This window comes from Nuphar pumila, chromosome 4 (assembly GCF_984573655.1).
Source record: "Nuphar pumila chromosome 4, dmNupPumi1.hap1.1, whole genome shotgun sequence".
Classification (NCBI taxonomy): domain Eukaryota; kingdom Viridiplantae; phylum Streptophyta; class Magnoliopsida; order Nymphaeales; family Nymphaeaceae; genus Nuphar; species Nuphar pumila.
In genome coordinates, this window is record NC_143252.1 from 112,874,712 (window position 1) to 112,894,306 (window position 19,595).

The following is a 19,595-nucleotide window of genomic DNA, read 5'->3' on the forward strand; positions in this document are numbered from 1 at the left end:
TGCATCCAAACAGGGTGCATTTGAGAGATTCAAGGATCTGACATGACATGGGTATCTGCTGATGTGAGATGGGGGGCTCATGCTCAGACACAAGGCTATCCAAAAAACTGATTTTAGATCCCTCCCTCTTATAAAGGGAAATAGCCTCAAATCTCAAATCCAAGAATCTCCTTCCATATGCACCCTATTTGTTCCATTCACCTATGCAAAATGCATGAAGCCCAAAGAAATCATATGAAATGCTATCCCTTTATCCGACTCGAAATGGGGAAATGCCCATCTCCATATGAAAATGAGCCATTTTCTCACAAAACAAACGGGCCTTATATGTTTGTCCAACTAGATATCTCAATCCTTACCGTGACGGGCTCTCAAATTTTCCACCATTCAGCACTCGAAATCAATGTTTTCATAATCGTTCTGAATGCCTTTTTAAACTAAAGATCATAAAAAATACAAAAAAAATCAGGTAAAAGTACAAAAATACATAAATAAAGTAAATGATGACTTATAAGGTCCAATCAATTTCCAAAATATACATTTAATGCCTAAACAATCAAATAGTCAATAAATATTATAATTATAATAAAAACAAAAAAAAAACCAAAAAAAAAAACCAATTCAGCTTATTTTCTAGAAAATCAGTGAAAAAACAATTTGATTCAATTCAGTCAACACTGCCTGAAACCGTCTGTTAGATGAACTTGCAAGAATCTCTCTCTCTCTCAAAGAAAATCTATTATGGTTTTTGAACCACAATATCATATGGTAGTAAACCCTGTATCCATGGATCTAGCCACCAAACGTTGTATTATCGTACAGATGGTTTTAACATGATTTATTTACCATGTTAGTAGGTTTAATAATCTATAATATACCAGGAAGAATCCAAAACTGCGAAAATTAATGGCTCATAATTCATGAAGTTGAGGATGGTTAAAAAAGCTTAAAAGCATATTCTTCCAGAGAACTTTAACACATGAAAATAGTAAATAGATCATGCTAAACATGATTCAAAAGTCAATTATTATGTAAATCCGAAGTGTACCATCATAAGCTATGGTGGTTTTATACCAGAATAGATTAACCCACTGTGGATGTGTGTGTACCAACTTTGATTGAAATGACCATCACTTTTACAAGCAATGCCATTTTTGAAACATATAGTTACCTTTTAAGGTAAAAAAAAATCACTCACTTAAGTACACTATACTTCACTTAAGTACACTATACTCGAAGAAGTTTATACAGGAAAATTGCTATTTTTATAAACTTTTAGGCATGCACATAAGATGACTGAATAAAATCGAAACCTCAGCTCTTGTTATGCTTTTGTATAATCAGAAAATACCAAAAGACTCCTGTAACATTGACAATGAATTCACTTCTTCCTAAAAAGGCCAGAATTCAGGTCCTTCAGGCTTCTTCACGAAAATCTGATTGTATTCGGGCCGTGAAGTCTGCAAAATATGTTTGTATATCAATCAGTTTCACTAGTCAGAAATCCGAGTGTGAATGCAGCAATTTTCAGCAAAGTGAACATCCATCAAGAAGTTTTTATTCATACTGGAGTATGAAGATCTGATGAGAAGCTTTGGGGTGCTGGATGACATGTAGATTAAACTGGTTAGCTGTAAAACTGATACAAAGAAAAAAAAATCCCCTAATGCAAAACATTGTCTCTGAAAGCTCTGAAATTTGAATAACTATTATTTTAATGATATTTAACCTACTTTTGTGGGTTTTTTGTTTCTTAAGAAACATATCAATTGTCATCATCATCATTAACTTGTGCTTCTTATTCATCATTATCATCACCACCTTTAGGGCATGTTTGGAAGCGGGAAACGTCTCTAGGAAAAATGAAGCAAGGTTGGTTTTCCAACCTTTCCAAACGAGAGAAAAGTTCATTTTTTATAGGAAAGACTCCTGAAGGAGGTGGTCTTTCCTATTAGAGTTTTCCTGAACTTGTAATGAACAATGCGGAAATACAAATTACAAAATAACTCTTACAAGAGTTTAACAAAGAGTCAAGAATCACATGCACACAATGTGCACAATAAACAAACCCAGGGAAAATGCCAAAAAGGCAAATGGAATATTATTAAGAAGCAAAAGAATGAGAAAAAGATACTTTACAGGAGGGGAGAGCCCCTCAATTTATAGAGAAAAGAAAAGCACTCAAGAGGGGGGCCATTGGGGCTCCCATTGTAGTCATTGGGGACCCCCAACGACTAGAATGGTGGGCCCCCCAATGGTCCCAATTACAAGAAAAAAAGAAAAAGAGAAAACCTAAGAAAAATAAAAAAGTACATTAAAGTTACCAAAATACCTCTATTGGGTATTTTGATATAAATACATAAAGAATATATATATATAACACCCCTCCTCAAACTTTACGGGAAAAAAAATCGAAAGTTTGCTAAGGAGAAACAAGAAGCGAGGAGTCGGAAGCGCCTTGGTGAAAAAATCAGTTAACTGATAGTATGATGTAACAAAAGACAAAGTAATAGTTCTCCTGAAGAATTCATCTCGCACGTATTGACAGTCCATTTCAATATGCTTGGTGCGTTCATGGAAAATATAATTGCTTGCAATGTAGATCGCACTCTTGTTGTCACAACATATCTTCGAAGGAGTTGAGATGAGAATCCTCATATCACCAAGAAGACTTCTAAGCCATACAATCTTCATTGTTGTATACGCCATGACATGATATTCGGCTTCAGTTGATGAAAGAGAAACTTTTTGCTGCTTCTTGCATCTTAAAGAAATAAGTGAATCCCCTAAGAAAATACAAAAACCAGTAGTTGAGATTCGATAATTGAGATTACCTCAGCAATCTGCATCAGTATAAGCAGTCAAATTAAAAGAGGAAGAGAAGGATAAGAAAAGTCTCTTTGAGATAGTATTCTTGACATATCGCACAATTATCATGACAACAACCATATGAACTGTAGTAAGGGTATGCTGAAACTGGCTTACAAAATGGACATTATGAGCAATATTCGGTCGGGTGATAGACAAGTGATCCAATTAATTGTCAATAAGAAGTAGGATTATCAAGTAAAACACTATCTTCAAGTCTTAATTTGGCATTTATAACTTTAGGAGTTTCTACTTGTCATCTGAAATTCCTGACTTAGAACAAATATCCGCTGCCAGCTTCATTTGGGATAGAATATATCCTCACGGTGAATAGGCCACCTCAATACCTAAAAAATATCTCAGAAAACCCAAGTCGGACATATCAAAAGTTTTCTTTAACATAGATTTAATATCGTTTACTAAATCTTTGTCACTTCTTGTGATGATCATATCATCAACATAAATGAGAAGAATTACAATAGAATCACATGTTTTCTTAACAAAGAGAGCAATGTCACTATAATATGAAACAAAACCCAAGTTAATTAATACATTACTAAACTTGTCATACCAAGCCTTGGGAGCTTTTTTAAGACCATACAAGACTTTCTTAAGTTTCAAAACTTTTCCATTTAAACTTGTACCAGGAGGAGGATCCATATAAACCTCTTTACTAAGATCCTCATTTAAAAATGCATTTTTAATATCAAATTGATAAATATGCCATTTTTTTATAGAAGCAATTGCAATAAGAACTCGAACACTTGTCATTCGAGCAACCGGGGCAAACGCCTCATCATAATCTACCCCATACTCTTGTGCATAGCCTTTAGCTACCAATCTAGCTTTATATCTTTCTAAAGATCCATCACTTTTCATTTTACCTTAAAAACTCATCTACATCCTATGGGTTTCTTTCCTTGAGGAGGATCCACAATTTCCCAAGTTTGGGCTTTCTTAAGTGCATTAAGTTCATGTTTCATGGCTTCATTCCAATGTGCATATTGTTTAGCCTCATTGTAATGTGATGGTTCATAAAAAGAATGAATGGCTAAAAGACAAGTGCTAAAATATGGTGAAAAAAACTCATAAAATACAAATCTATTTGGTGCTTTAGAAATACGATTTAACCTTTGAGATAATTCTTCCAAAGGCATATTTTGAGAAAATTTATCAAAAGCACATGGATGAGTATTTTCACTTCTTCTAGTATAAACTTGAGTATTATTTGTTATATGCTCATCTATATTTTCATGAGATTCATTTTCTTCATTGACAAAAATTTGATATTTTCAACTTCATTGAGGGGTTCAATATTCTCAATTGAATTTGATTCCTTGTCGAGGTAGTAAATCAAATAAGAAAGAATAGTCATTGTTTTCTTTTGGCTCATTATTTGCAAAACCATCTTCTTTTTCAAGGAAGTAACATCTTTTGAGATATAAAGTTTATTATTTGATAGATCAAAACATCGGTATCCCTTTTGTTTTTCACCATACCCTAAGAAGACACACTCAATAACCTTAGGGAAAAGCTTATCATTTTTGTGAGTAAGTACATAACATTTACAAAAAAAAATTCTTAGTCTTTTGAAATCTGAAGACATGTTATAAAGTTTTTCAAATAGAGAAACGTTTTTTAAAGATGGCGAAGGAGTTCTATTAATAAGGTATGTTGAAGTTAAAGCGGCTTTGGTCCAAAAGGACTTTGGAATATTCTTAGAAATTAAAAGAGTTCTAGTTGTTTTCATAATGTGCCTATGTTTTCTTTCTGCAATACCATTTTGTTGCGGTGTGTTAGGACAAGACCTTTGATGGTAAATTTTATTTTGTCGTAAATAAGTTTGAAATTCATTTGACATATATTCTCCTCCGGAATCCGATCTTAGAATAGACAAATTACTTAGAAATTTATTTTTAATCATTTCATGAAAATCTTTAAAGATGGAAAATACTTCATATTTTCTACTTAGAAAGAAGATCCATGTATATCTAGTAAAATCGTCCACAAAGATTACATAATATGATAAACCCCCCTTAGACATAATAGGAGAAGGACCCCAAACATTAGAATGAACTAATTCAAACGGTCGTGTAGAGACAAAGCTTCTTTGAGGAAAAGGAGTGGCTTTTAATTTACCAAAGATGAAATCTTTAACTTTTTCATTACAAAAAGTTTCCCAAAAAGGAAAAGAGAGACATCTTTGAAAAATTCAGATGGCCAAGTCTCCTGTGCCAAACATCTATACTTTTGACATTTACAAGATTACAAAATGACTTGGATGGTAGTGTCAAAAAATCCATGAAATATAGATCGCTCCTCCTATGGCCTTACCCAATCAGCTTCTCTGACTGGAGATCCTGCACGGTGCAATCCTTAGGTGAGAAAAAGACTTGGCATCCTTGATCGGTAATTTGAGAAACAAAAAATAGGTTTAAATTGATTTTTGGAACCACCCTTACTTTTGGAACAAAGAAATTTTGAGAATGTTTAAAATCAAAAGTTCCAATGTTTTAAATTTTCAAAGAAGTCCCATCGACCGTTGAAACAAAAGATGTTATGAGAATGAACTGGACATTAGAAATGATGTGTTTATGAGGTGTCATGTGAAAAGAAGCACCGGAATCCAAAATCCACATACCTGGAGGAGATGGGGAGGAAGCGATAACGGCACCCGAAGTAGAAGAACACTTGAAAAGATGTTGAAGTGTCTCTGAAATTTGATTTAGAGTGTCTTTAATGTCTCCTCCATTATTGTTCACTTCTTTATTTTCACTAACCGCGGCCACTTTACCTTTAAGCTTAGGACAAACTGGTTTTATATGACCCGGTTCATTACAATAGTGGCAAATGACACCCTTTCTAAAGCCATTATTTTTGGCAAAGTGGAGAGGCCTATAAGGCTTAACATTAGATCCCGGCCTAGTAACGGTCAAAATCTCATAACTTTTATGAGTCATACCAAGACTAGTTTCCTCTTGGCACACTTTAGCAAGGGCATCTTCAATAGGTAAGGCCTTGCTTCTATGAAGAAGGGATGCCCTTGTTCAAATTTTGGTCTAAGATCGCAGAAAAATTGAAAGAAATGTTCTTTCTCAACTTGTTCTCTTCTCCATTCAACATCTTCCGGAGCCACCCACTTGGGCTCAAAAAGGGCAAGTTCATCCCAAAGGGGAGACAAAGTACTAAAGTAATCTCGGACACTCATGTCCCCTTGTTTAGTACAACGAGTTTTTTTTTTACAAAAAAATTGTCTAACTAAATCTTTTTGGGTATACATACCTTTAATAAAGAACCAAGCTTCATTGGCTCTTCTAAATTTAGCAATGTTAACACAAATTTTTATGTCAACATTGTTCATGAACCACGCCAAAATTTTGGCGTAGTTACTCTCCCAATCTTCTACCTTAGTTTAATGCTCATTGATTGCTTTAATGCGATCTTCACCATCAAGAGCCTTTTCGATGCCACATTCAATGTTGGTTCAAGAACTATCCCCATCACGAAGCCCCATAGTTTTTTTCCACGAAGGTGATTCTCCATAGCCGACGCCCACATCAAATAATTTGATCCGTTGAGCTTGAAGGAAAGTTCAACTCTTGTGTCGTGCTCCATGATGGCAAAAAGAGGTAGAGATGAGAAAGAACTTAAAAGAATGCTTCCAAGATTACAAACAACTCAATGGACTCCGATACCATGTAATGAACAATGCAGAAATACAAATTACAAAATAACTCTTAGAAGAGTTTAACAAAGAGCCAAGAATCACATGCACACAATGTGCACAATACACAAACCCACTAAGGGAAAATGCCAAAAAGGCAAATGGAATATTATTAAGAAGCAAAAGAATAAGAAAAAGATACTTTACAAGAGGGGAGAGCCCCTCAATTTATAGAGAAAAGAAAAGCACTCAAGAGGGGGGCCATTGGGGCTCCCATTGTAGTAGTTGGGGACCCCAACGGTCATTAATATGATTGTTGGGGACCCCAACGACTAGAATGGTGGGGGCCACAATGGTCCCAATTACAAGAAAAAAAGGAAAAAAAGAATAGAAAAAAGAAAAAGAGAAAACCTAAGAAAAATAAAAAAGTATAGTGAAATTACCAAAATACCCCTATCGGGTATTTTGATATAAATACATAAAGAAGAATATATATATTTATTTTTTAACAAGATTCCCCCTTCTCTCGCCCCCTCCTCTTTCATTGCCCCCCTCTCTCGACCCCTCTTTCGTTTGCAACCAGGGAGGTTGTGCCCCTCTCTCGCCCCTCCTTTTTTGTTTGCAACTAGGGAGGACATCCTCCACCTTGATCCCTCCTATGGCTCCAACTCTGCCTCCCTCCCACTCGATGCCCTTGCCTCCTTCCTTGATTCCCACCGGAACATTCCATCCTCGCCAGAGGAATATCCCGTCCCTGGAAACGACGAGGAGGGCAAGTTCCTTACAGTGGGGTTGTGGACCCGACCACTCCGGCATCGAGATCTCGCGCAGCTCCACATTCTCTCAGGCAGCCCATAGGCTTCAGTCTGGATCTCGCCGGCCCTCAGGTTCTGTTCTGCACAGACTCCATGGTAGATGTGATCCGGCGGTCGTCTGCGAGCTACCATCTTGAGTTCAAGAGCGCCGATGCAACCTTCCTTTGGGTCGGAGGGAAACTGAGGCCCGTCCCAAACTCGAGAGAGACAATCTTCCAAGGGTTGATGGAGAAGAACCAGTTGATGCATTTCTTCAAGCTTGACAGTGCACATTTCGATCTCGAGGCCATGGATAAGATCGCCGACGAGGATCTAGAATGGCCATTCATCGAATTCATGACCAAATAGGGATTGCCCGCATCGATCAAATCGATTTTGCCTTTCTCTTTTTTTAGTAAGAATATCTGGGTTTTGTTTTTTTTTAAGGAATAAACAAATGCTTTTATTTTTCTGAATTTGCTTGTAAGAATGCGAACTTCTGCATTTCTTTGTAAGAAACATGGAGGTGCCATTTCAGGAGAACTAGCATTTGTTAGTTAGGAGGAATTTTTTTTCATGCACAAACAAACCAGCAAAAATTTTTCTCTTTCGTTTTCAGCCCGTTTTTCTCATGCTACACAAATAAGCAAAAAAAATTCTTTTGAAAAACTTATCATATCAAAACTTCTCATAGAAAAAAATTTGTTTTCCTATGAGAGTTTTTCTTGCTTCAAAACGTGCCCGTAGTACTATCACTTTCTCACATGATTATCATACCCTTCATGTTATAACCATTATGATCATCATCACCCCTCCATCTCTTTCATATCTTCGCCACCATCATTATCATCATTACAATCATTTTTCACATCATTACCATCATTAGAATCATTTTTCACATCACTACCATCATCAACCACCATCACCATCCTCTTTGATCCCCTTTTTTTTATCCTTTTTCTAGCCATAATTCGGCCATGGTTGGTAGGGTGTGATCCAGGTAGGAAAGGATGGCACTATTAGAGCTAATTGTTGGCCATTAGTTGAGTAGACAATGGCAAAAAATTCACAATGGGGACACCATCTAACCACCATAGGGCCATTAAAATAGCCAGCCAATGGTCATATGAGATGGAAGGAGAGTGAGAGAGGGTCGGCCTCAATAAATGGAGTTCACCTCAGGGGCAGAACTAGAAAATTCATATAAGAGGGCTGATCATATATATATAAAGAACACTTCGAATGGGAAAAAGCTATGCTCTAGAATTAGAGGCTTTAGAGAAAGCTAAAACTTGAAAAATTCAAAATCTCGCTAAAAGAGAAAAACCTATAGGCTATAGGTGAGTGTATAAGGTAAATACTAAAAGTGATGAGACCTTTGAAAGATATAAAGCTAGGTTAGTAGTCAAATGATATTTTTAAGAATATGACAGATTATGAAATATTTTTGTCTTTGTCGCTATTATGATCATCGTTAGGACTCTTATTGCAGTTGTTTCGGTTAGGAATTGACCCATATATCAAATGGATGTTAAGAATACCTATCTTAATAAGAATTTAATGGAAGTAGCGCATATGGAGGCATATCCTGATATGAGTATCCCTGAAGGAAAAACTCTTTACTTGTGGAAGGCTCTTTATGATTTGAAGCAGGCGAAAAAAGCATCGTATGATAGGCGTAATATAGTTATGCTTGATATTGATTTTATATCATATTTGACTGACACAACTTTGTTTGTCAAAGAAACTGATGTAGGAATTGTAATATTACTTTTATATTTGGATGATATGCTCTAGTGTTGTTAGAGGCGAACGCCTCAGTGTAATGAAATATGCGGAAAAACAAAGTGTGTGTTAAGCACTTACAATATCCACTAATGAACAAACAAAAGGGTTAACACCCAAACCCACAAGAGACAACACAACATAAAAATATAAATGTCTCTTATTGAGAAGAGAGAGAGCTCTCAAGAGTGAAAAATACAAGAGGGGTTCACCCCTATTTATACACAAAAGAATGAGAGGAGGGGTGGCCTTATGGCCTTAAAAGAAGAGCCACCTAGGGGCTCCCCATGGAGTCGTTGGGAGCCCCCAACGGTCACAAATGTGACTGTTGGGGGCCCCATCGACTCCATGGTGGGGCCCCTTTTAAGTGAGCAAAAAATACAAAAAATAAAAAATAAAAATGAAAAAAGAATTTACAAAAAATAAATGAAAAGAAACAAGTACTCCTATCGGGTACTTGTGAAATGACTAAAATACCCCTATTGGGTATTTTAGACAATACATATATATATAAACATATATATATATATGAAATACATGTATTTTAACACTCAGTACCTGAAGCGTACGGCTTAGAGGCAAAGCGCAAGCTCAAGGAACCGAGGCGCTGTAGGGAGGCGTTTGCAGGCTTGAAGCGCACGCCTCACGTCAAGGCACGCTTCGCTTCTAAGGCGTACGCATCATGTAAAGCAAAACAAACCCGTATCGGACATGCATCCGAGGTCATTCTGCGGTGGCAAACCCGGATTGGATCCAGGCCCAACCCGGACCTGCCCCGGGGCCCGGGTTCTCGAATAATCGAGCATGCGTCTTTAAAAGATGTAGGCTGAGAGGGGTGAGGGGTAAAACCCTCGCCACTCTCTCTCTCTCTCTCTCTCTCTCTCTCTCTCTCTCTCTCTCTCTCTCTCCTCCCTTCCGTCTCTCTGACTCCCGTCTCCTCCCCTTTCTCCACAGTCGCCGGTGATCGTGCCGACGACCTTCACCCGCAGCATCCCTCATCGGGGCTCCGGTGAGCCACCCCTCTGTTGACAGGCCCCGTCGCTCCCTTCTCTCTGTGTTCGCCGACATCCACCTCAGTGACCACCCGTGGCCGGTGGCAGGAAGATGCCGACGACAACGTCGCCGTCCCCCTTCCTCTTCTTCTCTTTATCTCTCCCCCCCCCCCTCGTGTTCTCTCTGCTAGCATCGACACCCTCCCGTCGGGCACCCTAACCCCCCTTGCCCCTTTTGCTGGGTATTCCTGCTGTCACCTCGAGGAATTATTTTATTAATATTAGTTTATTAATATTATATATTTTATTATTTTGATCATGAAGCTTACGCTTCAATGCCTTGAGGCTTACGCCTCGCTTCGCTTTATCGCATTTAACAACCTTGATATGCTCATCAGTGAAAGAGATATACAGAGAGTTGAAAATATTAAAATGATTTTTAAGAATAATTTTAAAATAATTGATTTAGGGTTTTAAGATATTTCTTAGGAATATAAGTTGCTTATTCGCCCAGAGGTTACTTGTTATCTCAATCTAAGTTTGTCTCTGATATTGTTTTCAAGTCAGGGATCACTGATGATAAGAGGATGGATACTCCTTAAATTACAAACGTCAAGATAAGGATTGATGATGGAGATCCCCTTGAAGATCCTACACTGTATTGATAGTTTATTTGAGTCATCTCTTATCAATCTATCACCAGGCCTAATATTGCTCATGTTGTACATACAACTAGTCAATTTCAACATACTTTTACATGAGTTCATGTGCGAGTTATTATGAGGATTATTAGATATATTAAATATTCTATTTTTAGAAGCCTTTTTTTTGTTTCATCTTTTTTATTGGATTTAATTGCTTATATTGATGTTGATTGGGCAGGTGGTGAATCACTGATCACATGGAGGTGCAAAAAGCAAAAAAAAAAAAAAAAAAATTATCATCAAGTGAAGCTTAGCATCGGAGCATGACAACCACCACTATAGAGATTGTCTGATAAACATGGGAGTCTGTATGACAGGAGCTTTAAAAATGTATTGTGACAACAAGAACAATCCCTTTCTAGAAATTGCTACATTTATAAGAAGTAAAACTGAACGTTCATACAATAGTTCAATCATATGTCCTATTCTGAGAACTTAAAAATCCTTCTAAATATGTGGAAAAACATCAACAATCCCTTTCAAAAATAATTGTACCCATGAACATGCAAATCCATGCTTCCTGATCAGCCTTTTCTTTGTTCCTTATTGAAATAAACATGATTTTCTAATATATGCACCATCACATGAAACACAATAACTTTTTGGGAGCAGTGCTAACATACATCTCTAAACCTTGCTCTTGCAGGCAATTTGAAGGCTAAATATAACCTTTCATAAGCTTTAAAATTGAGATGTACTCTTTAGTCACATTTTAACAGAAGGGGAAGAAATGAATACGGGTTGCTTAAAACATGATTTTGAATTGAGATTGAAGACAACAACTTAAGATGGACTCCATGGTGATTGGTGAATATTCAAATGTTACAAATATTCAAGTTAACATATGGTTGGACACGGGAGAAGTTTATAGAGATCCACACTTGTGCTAGAACAATAAATCATCAAAGAGGGAAAAACCAATAGACAGGCCTTTGGATAATTTCCCATAAAGCAATTCTATATAAGAATCTCACGTGCAAAACATGTAACACTGTTAGATCTAAAATCATGAAGTTCTTGTGGTTTCTTAAAAAATTCATGTTGTTCTGTATATTTTATTCCTACCTGTAACTCGGATGGATCTAACAGCCCATCTTTAGGCTATGAGAAGTTCGAATCAGCCAAACAAATGTTTTGCACATTGCGAGAGATGATTCCACTCTACTTTCCACCTCAATCACTTCTGCCGATAAGAGATTGGATCCACTAATCATGACATATATGCTCACCATCTAATGGAGTTTCACATGTTAATAACTTCCACCTATGGAGACAACATTAAGGAGGGGCGCTATCCTGCCTGCCGGTCCTTGAAAAGGGTGCACAGAGAGAGAGAGAGAGAGAGAGAGAGTAGTTGATACAGATGGGTTCGGGGATAAAATTGGGGTTGCTGAAACGGTTTAAGCAGCCTCCCAGCAGTTTACTCTGTTTGATTCCCACCAGCGGTATCGACCTATTTTGGAAAGGACCACCATAGCACCTGCCCAACCGCAGTCCACCGAAACAGATTGCGTCTTATTTCAGGGATCTACATCCTGCCTGAATGCAACTCTTCAATCCATCCTAATAACTTACACCAATCCTCTGAATCAAAGAGATCAGACAACTTTCTACACAAGGCTTTCAAGTTCGCCTCTACAGAGGTGAGCTTCTCATGAAATATCTATAACAATCCAGCTTCTAAGAAGAAAAAAATTGCTTTCTTTATTTGCCTTTCTACTTATCATTTCTTGCATTCATTGGGGGGTGTGCTTCGATTTATGGATTTACGGGGATTTGAATCCAATTTCACTAAATCATTTGGCTGGTTTTTCCACAAAGAGGAACCTTGTGGGATTGGACTCCAATCCCACAGAAATCCTTGAATCCAAACACATCTTTATGGAAACAAATTGGATTTGGAACAAATATTCATCACAACAATATGAAAAATCCAATCAATGCAGGTGAAATGCCATTATGAAAAGGGATAAGAGTACTCACAAGATCTTTGAAGATAATGAACGCGATGACCAAGAACAAGAAGAAGAGAATCTCAAACTCTGCCAATTTCACAAACGCGAAAACCGAATTCACTGCCCTTGTGAGCAGCGATGCGCCAACCGGTTGAGGCCTTCTACGCATTGTTCCGAATTCAAGAACCGCCCTGTTCGAATAGAAAAAATGAAAACAGATCGCTCTGAGGTCTCCTTTAGAGTTGAAAGAACAGAACTCATCAAGAACCAAACAATTCACAAAAAGATACAATTCTAAAGCAAGCCCCAATGCACAACCGAGTTTATGTCAATGGGAAAGGAGAATTAGAACTACCACCAATATGCCCATCTGCATCCAAATTCATCCCATCAACACCAACTATTACAAAAGAATCGAGGACACAAAGGTTGGTTGGTTATGAAGATTGGAGGAACAAATCTTCTCACCACCAACAAAACCCATCATGTTTAGATCATTCCATTCCCCATATGGAACAATGAAAACATGGGTAATGTTACCAAGACCCTTTCTAAGAGTTTTGACAGCAAGCCATGGAACTACAATCAAGAACCTAAGAACCGCAAATAACGATTGGTTATTGTGATCAAACACACACACAGAGAGAGAGATTACCTCGGTAGTCTCCAACGGAGAAGGATGAGAGTTGAGACTTTAGGCGAGACGGCTTTTCTTTTAAGAAAATTTCAAAACAGACCCATAATTTGCCAAAAATTCCTTTACTTGGTCTCTTTTTTTAAAAGCTCAAGTAGGTCAATTATTTGGGCTTAAGCTGTTAAAAATAAAACCAAATTCTATTTTTTATTTTGGGCACGGTTAGAAGTTTTGTCCATGAGAGTTTTTTATATGAGTTCTCCAAAAGAATTAAAGTTTTTCCCTTGTTCGTATAACATGAGAAAAATAGAGTGAGAAAATGTAAAAAATGAGCGAGAAGGAGGAGGAGGGTGGTGGTGGTGATGGTGAGATGTAGTGAGATGGGTAGCCACAAGTGTAAAAATAAATTTTCTCTTGATAGTAAACATTTCTTCGCTACCTTTCCGGGGAGAATGTTTTCTATCAAAAAGTGCACTTTTTAGAAAAAACTCTATGAAAAAGACTCTCATTTAGAAGGTCAGAAAATTTGTACGATTTTTTTTCATTTTACATCACTTTTCCTGCATCTTTCTCTCTTTCAAAGGTGCCCTTAAAGCGGGTTCGATGACAGGGAAAGCTTCTCTAAGGACAAACTTTCCTTTTCTGTAGGCCCAATATCGCTGGGATAAGTGGAGATCACAGGGTATCCCAACAGTTTTTCTTTGTTTTTTTGAAAGGCAAGCTGGTGTTAGGCTGACCCCTACCAGAACAAGCTCCATGTGGCAGAGGGATTCGATCCTGAGCTTTCAGCTTGACACAAGACTCACTTACCACATGGGATACCACCTGGGTGGTGTCCCAACAACTTTTTTATCTCTAATAAGTTTCTCTTAATAAGAAATTATCTGGTGTTGCAAACATGCCCTTATTATATGGGAAAACCCATCCCAAGTTGAGAGACCTATCACACTGTAAGTCCCATCGGGCTATGATCTCAACCCCAAATTGCATAAGATCTAAGGTTGCCATTCCAGCCACGAAAGGAGTAATGTGTAGCTTCCATACCATTTATCTCCAAAACTATCTAAGAACCCTTTTAAAAATGTACTTGCATGCATTTTTTTGTTTAATTTAAACCTGTAAAACATGTTTATCGTTAATTATTTACTAAAACCATAATTTAGATCAAATTAACTCAACACAAATTTTAAATTTTTCGTTAATCAAGTTTTTGGTGTAATATCAATCATCGATTTGTTTTTTGAGCTAAAAATACATCCTAACATGAAAAACGTTTAAATTAATACATGTTTTGTACTAAATAAAGCATATCAATTACATCTATGAGTTTAGATTAAGCAAAAAAACACATGCAAACATGTTTTTTAGAGGGACCCAGAATGGCCTGAAAAATAAATGGTCTGGAAGCTATACATAACCTACTAGAGAGTCAAGTTGATCCAATCTTGTCACACAAGCTGCATATGTCGTGTATTGAACTCTTGATGTCCTTCTGCTTAACTACTTTACCCACCTAGCAAGATTAGGGGTGGCAAAACCTGACACGACCTGCCAACCCGACCCGCCTCTTAGGCGGGTTCGGGTTTGGAAAAAATGAACCCGTTTAATAAACGGGTCGACCCGCCTAACCCGTTTATTAAACGGGTCGGGTTCGTGTTAGGGGTATGCCAACCCGCCTGACCCGTTTAATAAACAGGTTAGGCGGGTGGGTCAACCCGCCAACTCATCTGCCAACCCGCCAACCCGTCAACCTGACCCGCCAACCTGCCTACCTGCCAACCCGATCCGTCAACCCGCCAACCTGACCCGCGAACTTGAAAACCCGTTTACCAGACCCAACCCATTTATTAAATGGGTTGGCGGGTCATGTCGGGTTACCCGTTTATTAAACGGGTCGGGTTCGTGTTTGCCACAGCTGACCCGTTTAATAAACGGGTCGGGTTCAGGTTGAGGTATGCTGACACGCCGACCCGCCAACCCAACCCGATTGCCACCACTAAGCAAGATGTAGAGAGCCCTTGTAGGAAAAAGAAAAAAAAGATAATTGCAGTTAATCATGGAAAGCTAACTTGAGATTGAATATCCATTCCACTGTTTGAAAAGTTATTTTTACTTTAGATTTTTCAAACTTAAGCATAGTTCAATCATTTATTAACATTTAACTCAAGGTTTCCTTGAATAGTTCCTTATTGATCAATTCTCAAAAGGACTATTCACATTTTTTGATTTGATAATTATTTTGATCATCATAATAACATTAAACTAAATTTAATCTTTCTTTTCCTTAAATCATCAACTGTCTAAACCATATTTATTTTATTTTCTTTTTAAGCCTTGGGATATTCCATTTTGTAAGATAGTAAATAGGAAAAGGATTAAGTGCATGAACAGATGCGCTGGGGCATAAAGCGAGAAGTGAGTGTTTAAGAAATGCTTGGATGTGTGAAGCCAGAGTCTTTAGGAACCATAAGAGAAAGCTAGTACAAATCAATGAAAAACAAGTAAAAAATGACACAAAATCTACTTAAAAACATATTCCTTATTTTAAATGAATTTTGAGTAAATTTTAGCGATAATATTTATTTTCGGTTTATGCATTTTTTTTATATTTACATAGAAAAACTACATCCAGCATCAGAAACCTAGCCACGCTGGCTCTACCTGCCGTAGTTATGGTTGCCATAGTTGTAAGTAGAGATGGGCAATGAATCGGGCAGCCTGACCCAGCTCATCATGGATCAAGCTTGACTTATAAATTAGGTCCAAGTTCAACCCGACTGAGCTGAAATGGATTAGGCCGCAGCCTCGCTTGACCTGTATATATATTACATATAATATATATATATAATGTATATATAATATAATATATATATATATATATACTATATATAATATAATATGTATACTATATATAATATAATAAGCTTGGCTTCACCTGATTAGGTCCATGGTCATAATGGGCGGGCTGTGGGCTGAGGTTTTCTCAATAGGTCAGCTTGAACCGGGCTGTTGGCCCAATTCATCAATTTTTGGGCCAAGCTTTGATCGGTTGGGTCAAGAGCTCTAGTTGTTAGCCTCTTAACTGCATCATTATTGCAGTTAATAATAAGATAAAATAGGTAAATATAGGATTTACTGAGATAAATAGGATAAAAAATTTGAACCATTAAAATTTTAAGAATCCACCTGAATCTTTGTAATTCAAGGAGTTGTAAATACTTTGTCCTTATTAAAGGAGATGAAACTTTATTTTTTTAAAGCTTGATAATATATATATATATATATGATATAAGTATAAAACATATAATATATGTACAGTACTATACACGTGTAAAACATAAATAATATGCATCATATGTATATGATATATAATATATGTATAAAATATATAATGTATAAGCATATAACATGTAAAACCAGCTTATAAGAGCCCAACTCAGACGAACCAAACTTGCCATGTTTGTACTCAGCTCGTTTACCTAAACAAGCTGGCTCATAGCTCAGCTGTTCATCTCCTTCCCTATTCCTACCCAAGAGGTCCATTTTGGTTTGTAAGCCTTTTAATTCCGTTGGATTTATATTTGTAAAGTTGATAAATGCCTTATTTTTTATATTTATAGACATATGCAATATATTCCTAATTTTCAAGTTTGCGTGAAAACAAAAATTTTCAATATATCCCAACTCCCAAGATCTTTCGTCAGTTGAAGATTTTCCGAGATTTGTGATATTACATATATTTATGATGTCAATATGTCATGCAAAGCTATCAATGTGGGCCCCACCCTTCACGCAACGAATGGTGGCGATGAACAGAATGGACGGTGACGATGTCAAAACACCAAGGATTTCGTGATTTGTAGCAGAAAAAAAAAACTTTTGAGGGAAAAGGGAGACCACCCATCATTCCCATATCCTACAATCATCCTATTCTGACCCTCCCCTCTTTGATTTTCACACTTTTGAACTCTCACTGTCTCCCTTGAGCCCTTCAGCAAGGCTCTCTTTTATGCATTGTTGGTGTTTGCATACTGGAAGCCATGGCTGTTGGGGTCTTCATACACCTGCTGCTGCTGCTTGCTGCTTCTGGCCTTAACCATGGAAGCTGTTCTATGGTGAGAGTTTCTGATGGTTGTGAACATTCTTGAGTGTTTTTTCTTAGGTGGGTGTTTGTTTTTTGGGCTGGTGAAATTGAAATTGAAGCTCATGATTGCTGGTGGTACATTTGCATTTTGCCCTTTTGGCTTTAGTGGATTTTTGTTTTCTGTGGAAAATGTGAGTTCATGGTGATTACTTGGGGCAGTTTTTGCTTTGCAGAGTAGGAAGGGTCTTCATTTTCTTGTCTCAAAATGAAGTTTGGCAATGATGGAAAAGTATTAGAGTTGATGGTGATTAAAGTCATTGCTTGTAGTTTTTTTTTGTGGGTCCTTTTCGTTTTGCCCTTTTTACTTATTTATATTTAGGTTGGAGTTTGCTTTTTCTACAGTGAATTTACTTGAAGGTGAACAAGATTGACATATTGTGTTTTGTTAATGGACTGAAGGTTGAGTCAAGTGTTCCCTCAGAGTTTGTGCCGGTTGAAGGAGCAATAATAGGGCCGGTTTTCAATGAGAGTAGGAGGAGACTTGGGAGTTTTCAGATTTGTGCTCTCTGTACATGCTGTGGTGGACCAAGGCGCCTCTGTCTGCTCTCACCTTGTTGCTATGCCATCACCTGCAACATCCCAAACAGACCCTTCGGATTCTGCTCTTTCATCCCTAAAACCTGTAACTGCTTTGGATGCCATTTCTAATCCTTCCCCCACTTATATTTCTTTTCCTTCTACTTTTTTTGTTTTTGGGGTATTCTCAAAGAGTGTCATAATGTTGTTGCAAGGATTAATTCAAGAAATCATTTTCTCTTCTTTGTTGGGTTTTCATAAAAGGTTGTCATTGTGCTTCTGCTAAACTTAATTCAAAATTTATTTCTCATTGGCATGGTTAATTGCTGCCATTGTTATCATTGAATGCCAACTGGTGAATATTATTGCACGCCCACAAGGGCTCCGCTCATCTGGTAGGGGAGACTTGCCAATGTCACCAAGTTGACGGGACTTCACAAGTTCGAAACCCACGAGTGGTGTCCCTTGCTGCAAGGTCCAAGCTGGGTGTACTCCCCGGTGGTCAGGGGTACCTCAAGCGTGTTTTACCAACAGGAGGCCAGCCATTGTGTAGTTGGTGATAGGGGCTTTTCTCCTTGGATTATCCAAAAAACAAGGAAAGTATTATTACACAGAGCATGGCTTCTTTGTTAAGGACAGTACATATCCTCATTTTTTTGGTCTGCTGCTTCTTAGAAACATATTTGAACTTTATTTGCTGTTATTGCTTGGCTATTGCTAGAAGGATGTATGAAAAAGTGAAGCTGGTTGTGCTGTTGGTTGTTTGGGTGTGCTCTCAAAAGCATGGAATAGTTGCACTGCTGGCTGCGTTAATGTGTATAGTTGTGATTGTCCTGATACAATAATTTTCTTCACCAACTTTCTGTCTTCCAAACACATGAATTGCCATCGTGTGTGTGAATGCAACCACTTCTAAGAGGGGAAAGGTGTGATATGGATGACTTAGTTCTGAAGTCTGAGCTCTTGGAGAACACGGTAGACCCATGTCCGTTTGGCCACATTAACTTGTGCCCTGCAAATTGTCTTTACTGTAAAGATGTTTCTTCATCTTCATTTTTTTTTGTTTCTTTCTGATAGATTTGTTCACACTGATTATGCTGTTGTTTGTGTTGGATCGTTTTTCAGATCACGCAGTTTCACAATCAACATCATGATATAAATCAAGATATGCAGTAAAATACAAATTATGATTAACAGTAGATCGAAACAGGAACAGGGAGCAAGCATGTCGGGTTCCACATTCCACCAAAATCCAGACAAAAGCAAATCGACAAATAATTGCATAGAACACAATAAGAACAATAAAAGCATATTAATATTGTGTAAAAGGCTAAGGCGTACGAAAGTAGTCTCCTTAGAGAAGATTCGCCCCCATATACACTGCAAACAGGGTTCGGCGTCCTTCCCCCATGATACAATAGCCTCGACGATCAGAACCGGTGCACTCCGACGGATCGTCTTTCGAAGACAACCTCTACGAACCGATGTTATAGAAAAACCCCTTCAAAAAAAACTCAGTAGAGAGCGAGAGCAACAGGG

At 37.6% G+C, this 19,595-nt stretch overlaps 1 long non-coding RNA gene across 1 annotated transcript; it reads right to left on the reverse strand.

Annotated features, from left to right (window-relative positions):
* Nucleotides 1-1,161: 1,161 nt before the first annotated feature.
* Nucleotides 1,162-13,495, reverse strand: LOC149840623 (uncharacterized). Its single transcript, XR_016431576.1, has 3 exons — nt 13,418-13,495; nt 12,791-12,953; nt 1,162-1,460 (listed from the first exon to the last, which is right to left on the reverse strand). It is a non-coding gene; the product is annotated as an uncharacterized LOC149840623 (long non-coding RNA).
* Between the last annotated feature and the right edge of the window lie 6,100 nt (nt 13,496-19,595).